This window comes from Ranitomeya imitator, chromosome 6, assembly GCF_032444005.1.
Source record: "Ranitomeya imitator isolate aRanImi1 chromosome 6, aRanImi1.pri, whole genome shotgun sequence".
NCBI classification, from domain to species: Eukaryota; Metazoa; Chordata; class Amphibia; order Anura; family Dendrobatidae; genus Ranitomeya; species Ranitomeya imitator.
This window is the reverse complement of record NC_091287.1, coordinates 203,134,807-203,147,803: the sequence shown is the minus strand read 5'-3', so window position 1 is coordinate 203,147,803 and position 12,997 is coordinate 203,134,807.

Genomic DNA, 12,997 nt, shown 5'->3' with positions numbered 1-12,997 from the left:
AGCCACCTCGTACAAATGCAGCAGTACTGCTGTACAAGGTGGCTGATATACATAGAAACACCTGTGGGTGGGGGGCAGGCTCCCTTCAATTTCAGTTCATGTGCCTGCGTGGCGTTTGCAGGTCACGTTGCAAGCTACACAGCAGGGGAACAGCTGGCGTTGCTGAACCCCACTGACACATTGACTGGTGTTTTTCTCTGTGCAGATTGCATGTCCGGGCAAAAACTAGCGGTGTTAGAGCCCAGGGTCAGCAGGAGGAGGAGGAGAGGAGCAAAGTGTAGGCCGAAGCCTGCACTGGTGGCAGCTTTTGGTCGGTTGTGCCAGCGTGGCTTGTGCTGGACACGATGCCGGCTACACAGCGGGGGAACAGCAGGCGGTGCTGAACCCCACTAACACATTGGCTGGTGTTTTTCTCTGTGCAGCTAGCATGTCCGGGCAGAAACTGGCGTTGTTTGAGCCCAGGGTCAGCAGGAGGAGGAGAGGAGCAGAGTGTAGGCCGAAGCCTAGTTGAACCAATTTCAAAGGTTACCTTTAACCCCCCCCTCAGGTGTTGCAAGGTACAAGAGCCACACCTTGTGCAGCATTAATGCTGCACAAGTAAAAGGTTGCTCTATTTGTTTTGCTCCTTGCACACGCTGACTAAAACACGTACACTATTTAGCCCATTATACTGTCAAACAGTTGTGGAGGCGTGACTTGTCTTTTTAACGAGACGCAGCACAGGTGTCAAAATTTGCACCTAGGTACTGGGCGCAGATTCCTGAGCGTTGTTATTTGCTGTACAGGAGTCTGCGCTATTGTGATCCCTTGGCCATGCGCTGTGAGTAGTGTTGAGCGATACCTTCCGATATCGGAAAGTATCGGTATCGGTTTGGATCGGCCGATATTCAAAAAATATCGGATATCGCCGATACCGATACCCGATCCCAATGCAAGTCAATGGGACCAAAATATCGGAATTAAAATAAACCCTTTCTTTCCTTGTAGGTTCATTCTACATGAAGGAAAACAACTAAGAATAATGCCGGATGTATTTGGGGAGGTGGCGGAGACATTAAAGTCATAGAGGTTTATCCCAATCAAATAGAATAGCATGTTTTTTGTTTTTTTTTAAGACGTTCGGAGTGACAAAGATATTGACTATGTAAATTTTTTTTTTATTTTGTCAGATATTGATGTTTCACTATTCCACGCCCTTCCCCTTCTTTTTTTTCTTTTTTTTTTTCTTTTCCCACACTTTCATCTTCATCATCATCAGCATCTTTGACATCAACTTCTTCACCTTATTCATCTTCTTCTTCATCTTCTACCTATTTTTTTTTTTTTATTACATTCTTCATATTCATTTTATTCAACTATTATTATTCTTCTTATTCTACATATTCTTTTTATTCCACTGTTATTATTCTTCCTATTCTACTTCTTCATCATATTCTCATTTGTGACAGGCATTCCCGTAGTTGTTATCTATAAAAGTTTGAAGATTACACCTTCCGTTCTGCCAGTCACAAAAGTTACATTTGTCCGCGTTCAGTTTGGCCTGCAGCATCAGGCTTTATCCAGGGGCACCACGAGGAGGAACGGACTCACCCCCATACACTGCTTAGTCTTCTTCTGCATATAATTTAGATAATATCTTTTGCTCTGATATTAAGTCTTATGCTTAATGTTCTTCTGCTCTTTGTTCTGCAGCCTCTTGTTCTTCTGCTTCTCGGTCTTCCATGTTGTCGTCTCCAGGGTCGTCGTCTCCAGTGTCGTCATCTCCGCCGTCGTCGTCTCCGCCGTCGTCGTCATCGGGGTGGTCTTCCGTGTCGTCGTCATCGTGGTGGTCTTCCGGGTCGTCGACGTTAGGGTCTTCAACTTGGAAATGTAGCAGAAGGTACAAGAAGGCTGAGAAAATGCCAAGAACCAGCTGATGGAACTGGAACTCGGATGGCTACCCGAAGGTTCAAGAGCCTATGGAACTACCGAGGACCAGCTGACGTTACTGGAACCCGGTTACTAAGCAGGAGGTACCCGTGCTAAAAAGCACTACCAAGGACCGCCTGACGTTGACGGAACTCGGATACCCAGAAGGAGGCACCTAAGCCAAAGGCTCTGCCCGGAACCAGCTGACGTTACTGGAACCAGGATGGGGAGCAGAAGGTACAAGAGCAAAAGACACTGCCGAGAACCAGCTGACGGTACTGGAACCCGGATGGGTAGCCGAAGGTCCAAGAGCCAATGGAACTACCGAGGACCAGCTGACGTTACTGGAACCCGGTTACTAAGCAGGAGGTACCCGTGCCTGAAAGCACTACCAAGGACCACCTGACGTTGGTGGAACTTGGATACCCAGAAGGAGGCACCTAAGCCAAAGGCTCTGCCCGGAACCAGCTGACGGTACTGGAACCAGGATGGGGAGCAGAAGGTACAAGAGCAAAAGACACTGCCGAGAACCAGCTGACGGTGCTGGAACCAGGTGGTGGACCCGAAGGCCCACAGGAGAGGAGAGAACAGCTAGGCCGCGAGGCAGCCGCAGTTACCGAACCCCAACAGTCCTACAGGGGGAGCTGGGCCTACTGGCACTACATAACCAGCCTTGACTACCAGTTCACGCAGCCCACATAGGAAGCTCCTAAACTGGAGGCACCCTGGAGTTGGCTAACCCGACCGCACCACGACGAGGCAAGCATAGGTGTCTCAGTGAGCTTGACACAACCCGGAAACAGCTGACGGTGCTGAAACCAGGCTTGGCACGAGGGAGTACCTGTGACAAAAACACTGCCGAGAACCAGCTGGCGGTGCTGGAACCCGGATGCGTTGCCCCAGTGTGCAAGAGCCAATGGCACGACCGAGGACCAGCTGACGGTGCTGGAACCCGGTTACTAAGCTGTAGGTGCCCGCGCTTAAAAGCACTACCAAGGACCGCCTGGCGTTGGCGGAACTCGGATACCCAGGAGGAGGCACCTAAGCCAAAGGCTCGGCCCGGAACCAGCTGACGGTGCTGGAACCAGGTGGTGGACCCGAAGGTCCACAGGAGAGGAGAGAACAGCTAGGCCGCGAGGCAGCCGCAGTTACCGAACCCCAACAGTCCTACAGGGGGAGCTGGGCCTACTGGCACTACAGAACCAGCCTTGACTACCAGTTCACGCAGCCCACATAGGAAGCTCCTAAACTGGAGGCACCCTGGAGTTGGCTAACCCGACCGCACCACGACGAGGCAAGCATAGGTGTCTCAGTGAGCTTGACACAACCCGGAAACAGCTGACGGTGCTGAAACCAGGCTTGGCACGAGGGAGTACCTGTGACAAAAACACTGCCGAGAACCAGCTGGCGGTGCTGGAACCCGGATGCGTTGCCCCAGTGTGCAAGAGCCAATGGCACGACCGAGGACCAGCTGACGGTGCTGGAACCCGGTTACCAAGCTGTAGGTGCCCGCGCTTAAAAGCACTACCAAGGACCGCCTGGCGTTGGCGGAACTCGGATACCCAGGAGGAGGCACCTAAGCCAAAGGCTCGGCCCGGAACCAGCTGACGGTGCTGGAACCAGGTGGTGGACCCGAAGGTCCACAGGAGAGGAGAGAACAGCTAGGCCGCGAGGCAGCCGCAGTTACCGAACCCCAACAGTCCTACAGGGGGAGCTGGGCCTACTGGCACTACAGAACCAGCCTTGACTACCAGTTCACGCAGCCCACATAGGAAGCTCCTAAACTGGAGGCACCCTGGAGTTGGCTAACCCGACCGCACCACGACGAGGCAAGCATAGGTGTCTCAGTGAGCTTGACACAACCCGGAAACAGCTGACGGTGCTGAAACCAGGCTTGGCACGAGGGAGTACCTGTGACAAAAACACTGCCGAGAACCAGCTGGCGGTGCTGGAACCCGGATGCGTTGCCCCAGTGTGCAAGAGCCAATGGCACGACCGAGGACCAGCTGACGGTGCTGGAACCCGGTTACTAAGCTGTAGGTGCCCGCGCTTAAAAGCACTACCAAGGACCGCCTGGCGTTGGCGGAACTCGGATACCCAGGAGGAGGCACCTAAGCCAAAGGCTCGGCCCGGAACCAGCTGACGGTGCTGGAACCAGGTGGTGGACCCCAAGGCCCACAGGAGAGGAGAGAACAGCTAGGCCGCGAGGCAGCCGCAGTTACCGAACCCCAACAGTCCTACAGGGGGAGCTGGGCCTACTGGCACTACAGAACCAGCCTTGACTACCAGTTCACGCAGCCCACATAGGAAGCTCCTAAACTGGAGGCACCCTGGAGTTGGCTAACCCGACCGCACCACGACGAGGCAAGCATAGGTGTCTCAGTGAGCTTGACACAACCCGGAAACAGCTGACGGTGCTGAAACCAGGCTTGGCACGAGGGAGTACCTGTGACAAAAACACTGCCGAGAACCAGCTGGCGGTGCTGGAACCCGGATGCGTTGCCCCAGTGTGCAAGAGCCAATGGCACGACCGAGGACCAGCTGACGGTGCTGGAACCCGGTTACTAAGCTGTAGGTGCCCGCGCTTAAAAGCACTACCAAGGACCGCCTGGCGTTGGCGGAACTCGGATACCCAGGAGGAGGCACCTAAGCCAAAGGCTCGGCCCGGAACCAGCTGACGGTGCTGGAACCAGGTGGTGGACCCCAAGGCCCACAGGAGAGGAGAGAACAGCTAGGCCGCGAGGCAGCCGCAGTTACCGAACCCCAACAGTCCTACAGGGGGAGCTGGGCCTACTGGCACTACAGAACCAGCCTTGACTACCAGTTCACGCAGCCCACATAGGAAGCTCCTAAACTGGAGGCACCCTGGAGTTGGCTAACCCGACCGCACCACGACGAGGCAAGCATAGGTGTCTCAGTGAGCTTGACACAACCCGGAAACAGCTGACGGTGCTGAAACCAGGCTTGGCACGAGGGAGTACCTGTGACAAAAACACTGCCGAGAACCAGCTGGCGGTGCTGGAACCCGGATGCGTTGCCCCAGTGTGCAAGAGCCAATGGCACGACCGAGGACCAGCTGACGGTGCTGGAACCCGGTTACCAAGCTGTAGGTGCCCGCGCTTAAAAGCACTACCAAGGACCGCCTGGCGTTGGCGGAACTCGGATACCCAGGAGGAGGCACCTAAGCCAAAGGCTCGGCCCGGAACCAGCTGACGGTGCTGGAACCAGGTGGTGGACCCCAAGGCCCACAGGAGACGAGAGAACAGCTAGGCCGCGAGGCAGCCGCAGTTACCGAACCCCAACAGTCCTACAGGGGGAGCTGGGCCTACTGGCACTACAGAACCAGCCTTGACTACCAGTTCACGCAGCCCACATAGGAAGCTCCTAAACTGGAGGCACCCTGGAGTTGGCTAACCCGACCGCACCACGACGAGGCAAGCATAGGTGTCTCAGTGAGCTTGACACAACCCGGAAACAGCTGACGGTGCTGAAACCAGGCTTGGCACGAGGGAGTACCTGTGACAAGAACACTGCCGAGAACCAGCTGGCGGTGCTGGAACCCGGATGCGTTGCCTTGCCTATTAAAGATTGTCTTCCTAGAGCCCCAACTAGCGGTGTTGGAGCAAAGGGTAAGCAGGGGGAGATGAGTGTAGGCCGAAGCCTGCACTGGAGGCAGCTTTGTGTCTGCGTTGCGTTTGCAGGACACTTTGCCGGCTACACACTGGGGGAACAGCTGGCGTTGCTGAACCCCACTAACACAATGGCGTGTGTTTTTCTCTGTGCAGCTAGCACTTGCGGGCAAAAACTAGCGATGTTAGAGCCCGTGTTGAAGCAGGAGGAGGAGGAGAGGAGCAGAGTGTAGGCCGAAGCTTAGTTGAACCAATTTCAAAGGAAACCTTTAACCCCCCCCTCAGGTGTTACAAAGTACAAGAGACACACCTTGTGCAGTATTAATGCTGCACAAGTGAAAGGTTGCTCTATTAATTTGTCTACTTGCACACGCTGAATGAAAGACATACACAATTTACCCCATTCTACAGTCAAACTGTAGTGGATGCGTGACTTGGTTTTTTGATGAGACGCAGCACAGGTGTCCAAAATAACGCCTTGGTGCTTGGAGCAGCTTCCTGAGCGTTGTTATTTGCTGTACAGGAGTCTGCGCTCTTGTGTTATCCCTTGGCAATGCCCTGTTAGCGCTGCCCATCTTATGACATCATTTCATGTTGGCCGGTGCGGTTAACGATGGCCATAAATCCCAGACCCACAGTGTCTTTTCATAAAGCCACACTGCGGTGCTGGGATTCGTGGCCTTGAGCAGTAAATATTTTGGCCGCTCACACACGTCCTTACACCTGCTTCAGACTGGGCGGCCTCTGCTGATCCCTTCTCGCATGCCGCGGCCATGAGGCTGCACAGTCTGAAGAAGGCTGAAGGAGATGAGTTAAGACAGGCGAAGATATGCACTGCTCGTGCCCATCAATCACACCCTCGCAGTCAAAATAATTAAGACAACGAGGAGCATTTTATTCAGGCAGGGCGGACGAACAGGCGCAAGTAGCCAACCAATGATGTCAGAAGACGGGAAGCGCTACCAAGGGGGGTGCTGCGTATCATTAGAAAGGAAAGTCACACCTCAGGGACAGTGGAATGGTCTCAAAGAGACACATTTTGTACGTGTTGAGTTCCACGTGGGCAAGGAGAAAACATCAGCCACCTTGTACAAATGCAGCAGTACTGCTGTACAAGGTGGCTGTTATACATAGAAACACCTGGGGGTGGGGGCCAGGCTCCCTTCAATTTCAGTTCATGTGCCTGCGTGGCGTTTGCAGGTCACGTTGCAAGCTGCACAGCAGGGGAACAGCTGGCGGTGCTGAACCCCACTAACACATTGGCTGGTGTTTTTCTCTGTGCAGCTAGCATTTCCGGGCAAAAACTAGCGGTGTTTGAGCCCAGGGTCAGCAGGAGGAGGAGGAGAGGAGCAAAGTGTAGGCCGCAGCCTGCACTGGTGGCAGCTTTTGTTCGGTTGTGCCAGCGTGGCTTGTGCTGGACAAGATGCCGGCTACACAGCGGGGGAACAGCTGGCGTTGCTGAACCCCACTAACACATTGGCTGGTGTTTTTCTCTGTGCAGCTAGCATTTCCGGGCAAAAACTAGCGTTGTTAGAGCCCAGGGTCAGCAGGAGGAGGAGAGGAGCAGAGTGTAGGCCGAAGCCTAGTTGAACCAATTTCAAAGGTTACCTTTAACCCCCCCTCAGGTGTTACAAAGAACAAGAGCCACTCCTTCTGCAGCATTAATGCTGCACAAGTAAAAGGTTGCTCTATTAATTTGTCTACTTGCACAAGCTGAATGCAACACGTAGACTATTTAGCCCATTATACTGTTTAACAGTAGTGGAGGCGTGACTTGTCTTTTTAAAGAAAAGCAGCACAGGTGTCGAAAACAACACCTTTTTGCATGGGCGCAGCTTCCTGAGCGTTGTTAGTTGCTGTACAGGAGTCTGCGCTCTTGTGATCCTTTGGCCATGCGCTGTGAGCGCTTCCTGTCTTATGACCTCATTTCATGTTGGCCGTTGCGGTTAGCGATGGACATGAATCCCAGACCCACAGTGTGTTTTTAAAAAATCACACTGCGGTGCTGGGATTCGTGCCCTGGTGCAGTAAATATGTTTGCCGCTCACACATGTCCTTACACCTGCTTCAGACTGGACGGCCTCATCTGATCCCTTATCGCCTGCCGAGGCCATGAGGACACCCAGTCTGAAGAAGGCGGAAGGAGATGAGTGAACACAGGCAAACATATGCACTGCACATGCCCATCAATCACACCCTCGCTGTCCAAAAAAATAAGACACCGAGGGCCGTTGTTTCGAGCAGGGGAGATGCACAGGCGCAGCCAGCTAACCAATGATGTCAAAAGACGGGCAGCGCTAACAAGGGTGGTGCTGCGTGTCATTACAAAGGAAAGTCACACCTCAGGGACATTGTAATGGTCTCTAATGAGACACATTTTGTACGTGTTGAGTTCCACGTGGGCAAGGAGAAAAAGTCAGCCACCTCGTACAAATGCAGCAGTACTGCTGTACAAGGTGGCTGTTATACATAGAAACACCTGTGGGTGGGGGGCAGGCTCCCTTCAATTTCAGTTCATGTGCCTGCGTGGCGTTTGCAGGTCACGTTGCAAGCTACACAGCAGGGGAACAGCTGGCGTTGCTGAACCCCACTGACACATTGACTGGTGTTTTTCTCTGTGCAGATTGCATGTCCGGGCAAAAACTAGCGGTGTTAGAGCCCAGGGTCAGCAGGAGGAGGAGGAGAGGAGCAAAGTGTAGGCCGAAGCCTGCACTGGTGGCAGCTTTTGGTCGGTTGTGCCAGCGTGGCTTGTGCTGGACACGATGCCGGCTACACAGCGGGGGAACAGCTGGCGGTGCTGAACCCCACTAACACATTGGCTGGTGTTTTTCTCTGTGCAGCTAGCATTTCCGGGCAAAAACTAGCGGTGTTTGAGCCCAGGGTCAGCAGGAGGAGTAGAGGAGCAGAGTGTAGGCCGAAGCCTAGTTGAACCAATTTCAAAGGTTACCTTTAACCCCCCCCCTCAGGTGTTGCAAGGTACAAGAGCCACACCTTGAACAGCATTAATGATGCACAAGTCAAAGGTTGCTCTATTTAATTTTGCTCCTTGCACACGCTGAATTAAACACGTACACTATTTAGCCCATTATACTGTCAAACAGTTGTGGAGGCGTGACTTGTCTTTTTAACGAGACGCAGCACAGGTGTCAAAATTTGCACCTAGGTACTGGGCGCAGATTCCTGAGCGTTGTTATTTGCTGTACAGGAGTCTGCGCTCTTGTGTTATCCCTTGGCAATACCCTGTTAGTGCAGGCCGTCTCATGACCTCATTTCATGTTGGCCGGTGCGGTTAACGATGGCCATAAATCCCAGACCCACAGTGGCTTTTCCTAAAGTCACACTGCGGTGCTGGGATTCGTGGCCTTGTGCAGTAAATATGTTCGCCGCTCACACATGTCCTTACACCTGCTTCAGACTGGGCGGCCTCAGCTGATCCCTTATCGCATGCCGCGGCCATGAGGCCGCACAGTCAGAAGAAGGCGGAAGGAGGGGAGTGAAAACAGGGGAACATATGCACTGCTCGTGCCCATCAATCACACCCTCGCAGTCAAAATATATGAGACAACGGGGGGCGTTGTGTCGGGCAGGGGGGACGCACAGGCACAGCCAGCCAACCAATGATGTCAGGAGACGGGCAGCGCTAACAATGGGGGTGCTGCGTGTCATTACAAAGGAAAGTCACACCTCAGGGACATTGTAATGGTCTCTAATGAGACACATTTTGTACGTGTTGAGTTCCACGTGGGCAAGGAGAAAAAGTCAGCCACCTCGTACAAATGCAGCAGTACTGCTGTACAAGGTGGCTGATATACATAGAAACACCTGTGGGTGGGGGGCAGGCTCCCTTCAATTTCAGTTCATGTGCCTGCGTGGCGTTTGCAGGTCACGTTGCAAGCTACACAGCAGGGGAACAGCTGGCGTTGCTGAACCCCACTAACACATTGGCTGGTGTTTTTCTCTGTGCAGCTAGCATGTCCGGGCAGAAACTGGCGTTGTTTGAGCCCAGGGTCAGCAGGAGGAGGAGAGGAGCAAAGTGTAGGCCGAAGCCTGCACTGGTGGCAGCTTTTGGTCGGTTGTGCCAGCGTGGCTTGTGCTGGACACGTTGCCGACTACACAGCAGGGGAACAGCTGGCGGTGCTGAACCCCACTAACACATTGGCTGGTGTTTTTCTCTGTGCAGCTAGCATTTCCGGGCAAAAACTAGCGGTGTTTGAGCCCAGGGTCAGCAGGAGGAGTAGAGGAGCAGAGTGTAGGCCGAAGCCTAGTTGAACCAATTTCAAAGGTTACCTTTAACCCCCCCCTCAGGTGTTGCAAGGTACAAGAGCCACACCTTGTGCAGCATTAATGCTGCACAAGTAAAAGGTTGCTCTATTTGTTTTGCTCCTTGCACACGCTGACTAAAACACGTACACTATTTAGCCCATTATACTGTCAAACAGTTGTGGAGGCGTGACTTGTCTTTTTAACGAGACGCAGCACAGGTGTCAAAATTTGCACCTAGGTACTGGGCGCAGATTCCTGAGCGTTGTTATTTGCTGTACAGGAGTCTGCGCTATTGTGATCCCTTGGCCATGCGCTGTGAGCGCTTCCTGTCTTCTGACCTCATTTCATGTCGGCCGTTGCGGTTAGCGATGGACATGAATCCCAGACCCACAGTGTGTTTTTAAAAAATCACACTGCGGTGCTGGGATTCGTGCCCTGGTGCACTAAATATGTTTGCCGCTCACACATGTCCTTACACCTGCTTCAGACTGGGCGGCCTCATCTGATCCCTTATCGCCTGCCGCGGCCATGAGGACACCCAGTCTGAAGAAGGCGGAAGGAGATGAGTGAACACAGGCAAACATATGCACTGCACATGCCCATCAATCACACCCTCGCTGTCCAAAAAAATAAGACACCGAGGGCCGTTGTTTCGAGCAGGGGAGATGCACAGGCGCAGCCAGCTAACCAATGATGTCAAAAGACGGGCAGCGCTAACAAGGGTGGTGCTGCGTGTCATTACAAAGGAAAGTCACACCTCAGGGACATTGTAATGGTCTCTAATGAGACACATTTTGTACGTGTTGAGTTCCACGTGGGCAAGGAGAAACAGTCAGCCACCTCGTACAAATGCAGCAGTACTGCTGTACAAGGTGGCTGATATACATAGAAACACCTGTGGGTGGGGGGCAGGCTCCCTTCAATTTCAGTTCATGTGCCTGCGTGGCGTTTGCAGGTCACGTTGCAAGCTACACAGCAGGGGAACAGCTGGCGTTGCTGAACCCCACTAACACATTGGCTGGTGTTTTTCTCTGTGCAGCTAGCATGTCCGGGCAGAAACTGGCGTTGTTTGAGCCCAGGGTCAGCAGGAGGAGGAGAGGAGCAAAGTGTAGGCCGAAGCCTGCACTGGTGGCAGCTTTTGGTCGGTTGTGCCAGCGTGGCTTGTGCTGGACACGTTGCCGACTACACAGCAGGGGAACAGCTGGCGGTGCTGAACCCCACTAACACATTGGCTGGTGTTTTTCTCTGTGCAGCTAGCATTTCCGGGCAAAAACTAGCGGTGTTTGAGCCCAGGGTCAGCAGGAGGAGTAGAGGAGCAGAGTGTAGGCCGAAGCCTAGTTGAACCAATTTCAAAGGTTACCTTTAACCCCCCCCTCAGGTGTTGCAAGGTACAAGAGCCACACCTTGTGCAGCATTAATGCTGCACAAGTAAAAGGTTGCTCTATTTGTTTTGCTCCTTGCACACGCTGACTAAAACACGTACACTATTTAGCCCATTATACTGTCAAACAGTTGTGGAGGCGTGACTTGTCTTTTTAACGAGACGCAGCACAGGTGTCAAAATTTGCACCTAGGTACTGGGCGCAGATTCCTGAGCGTTGTTATTTGCTGTACAGGAGTCTGCGCTATTGTGATCCCTTGGCCATGCGCTGTGAGCGCTTCCTGTCTTCTGACCTCATTTCATGTCGGCCGTTGCGGTTAGCGATGGACATGAATCCCAGACCCACAGTGTGTTTTTAAAAAATCACACTGCGGTGCTGGGATTCGTGCCCTGGTGCACTAAATATGTTTGCCGCTCACACATGTCCTTACACCTGCTTCAGACTGGGCGGCCTCATCTGATCCCTTATCGCCTGCCGCGGCCATGAGGACACCCAGTCTGAAGAAGGCGGAAGGAGATGAGTGAACACAGGCAAACATATGCACTGCACATGCCCATCAATCACACCCTCGCTGTCCAAAAAAATAAGACACCGAGGGCCGTTGTTTCGAGCAGGGGAGATGCACAGGCGCAGCCAGCTAACCAATGATGTCAAAAGACGGGCAGCGCTAACAAGGGTGGTGCTGCGTGTCATTACAAAGGAAAGTCACACCTCAGGGACATTGTAATGGTCTCTAATGAGACACATTTTGTACGTGTTGAGTTCCACGTGGGCAAGGAGAAACAGTCAGCCACCTCGTACAAATGCAGCAGTACTGCTGTACAAGGTGGCTGATATACATAGAAACACCTGTGGGTGGGGGGCAGGCTCCCTTCAATTTCAGTTCATGTGCCTGCGTGGCGTTTGCAGGTCACGTTGCAAGCTACACAGCAGGGGAACAGCTGGCGTTGCTGAACCCCACTAACACATTGGCTGGTGTTTTTCTCTGTGCAGCTAGCATGTCCGGGCAGAAACTGGCGTTGTTTGAGCCCAGGGTCAGCAGGAGGAGGAGAGGAGCAAAGTGTAGGCCGAAGCCTGCACTGGTGGCAGCTTTTGGTCGGTTGTGCCAGCGTGGCTTGTGCTGGACACGTTGCCGACTACACAGCAGGGGAACAGCTGGCGGTGCTGAACCCCACTAACACATTGGCTGGTGTTTTTCTCTGTGCAGCTAGCATTTCCGGGCAAAAACTAGCGGTGTTTGAGCCCAGGGTCAGCAGGAGGAGTAGAGGAGCAGAGTGTAGGCCGAAGCCTAGTTGAACCAATTTCAAAGGTTACCTTTAACCCCCCCCTCAGGTGTTGCAAGGTACAAGAGCCACACCTTGTGCAGCATTAATGCTGCACAAGTAAAAGGTTGCTCTATTTGTTTTGCTCCTTGCACACGCTGACTAAAACACGTACACTATTTAGCCCATTATACTGTCAAACAGTTGTGGAGGCGTGACTTGTCTTTTTAACGAGACGCAGCACAGGTGTCAAAATTTGCACCTAGGTACTGGGCGCAGATTCCTGAGCGTTGTTATTTGCTGTACAGGAGTCTGCGCTATTGTGATCCCTTGGCCATGCGCTGTGAGCGCTTCCTGTCTTCTGACCTCATTTCATGTCGGCCGTTGCGGTTAGCGATGGACATGAATCCCAGACCCACAGTGTGTTTTTAAAAAATCACACTGCGGTGCTGGGATTCGTGCCCTGGTGCACTAAATATGTTTGCCGCTCACACATGTCCTTACACCTGCTTCAGACTGGGCGGCCTCATCTGATCCCTTATCGCCTGCCGCG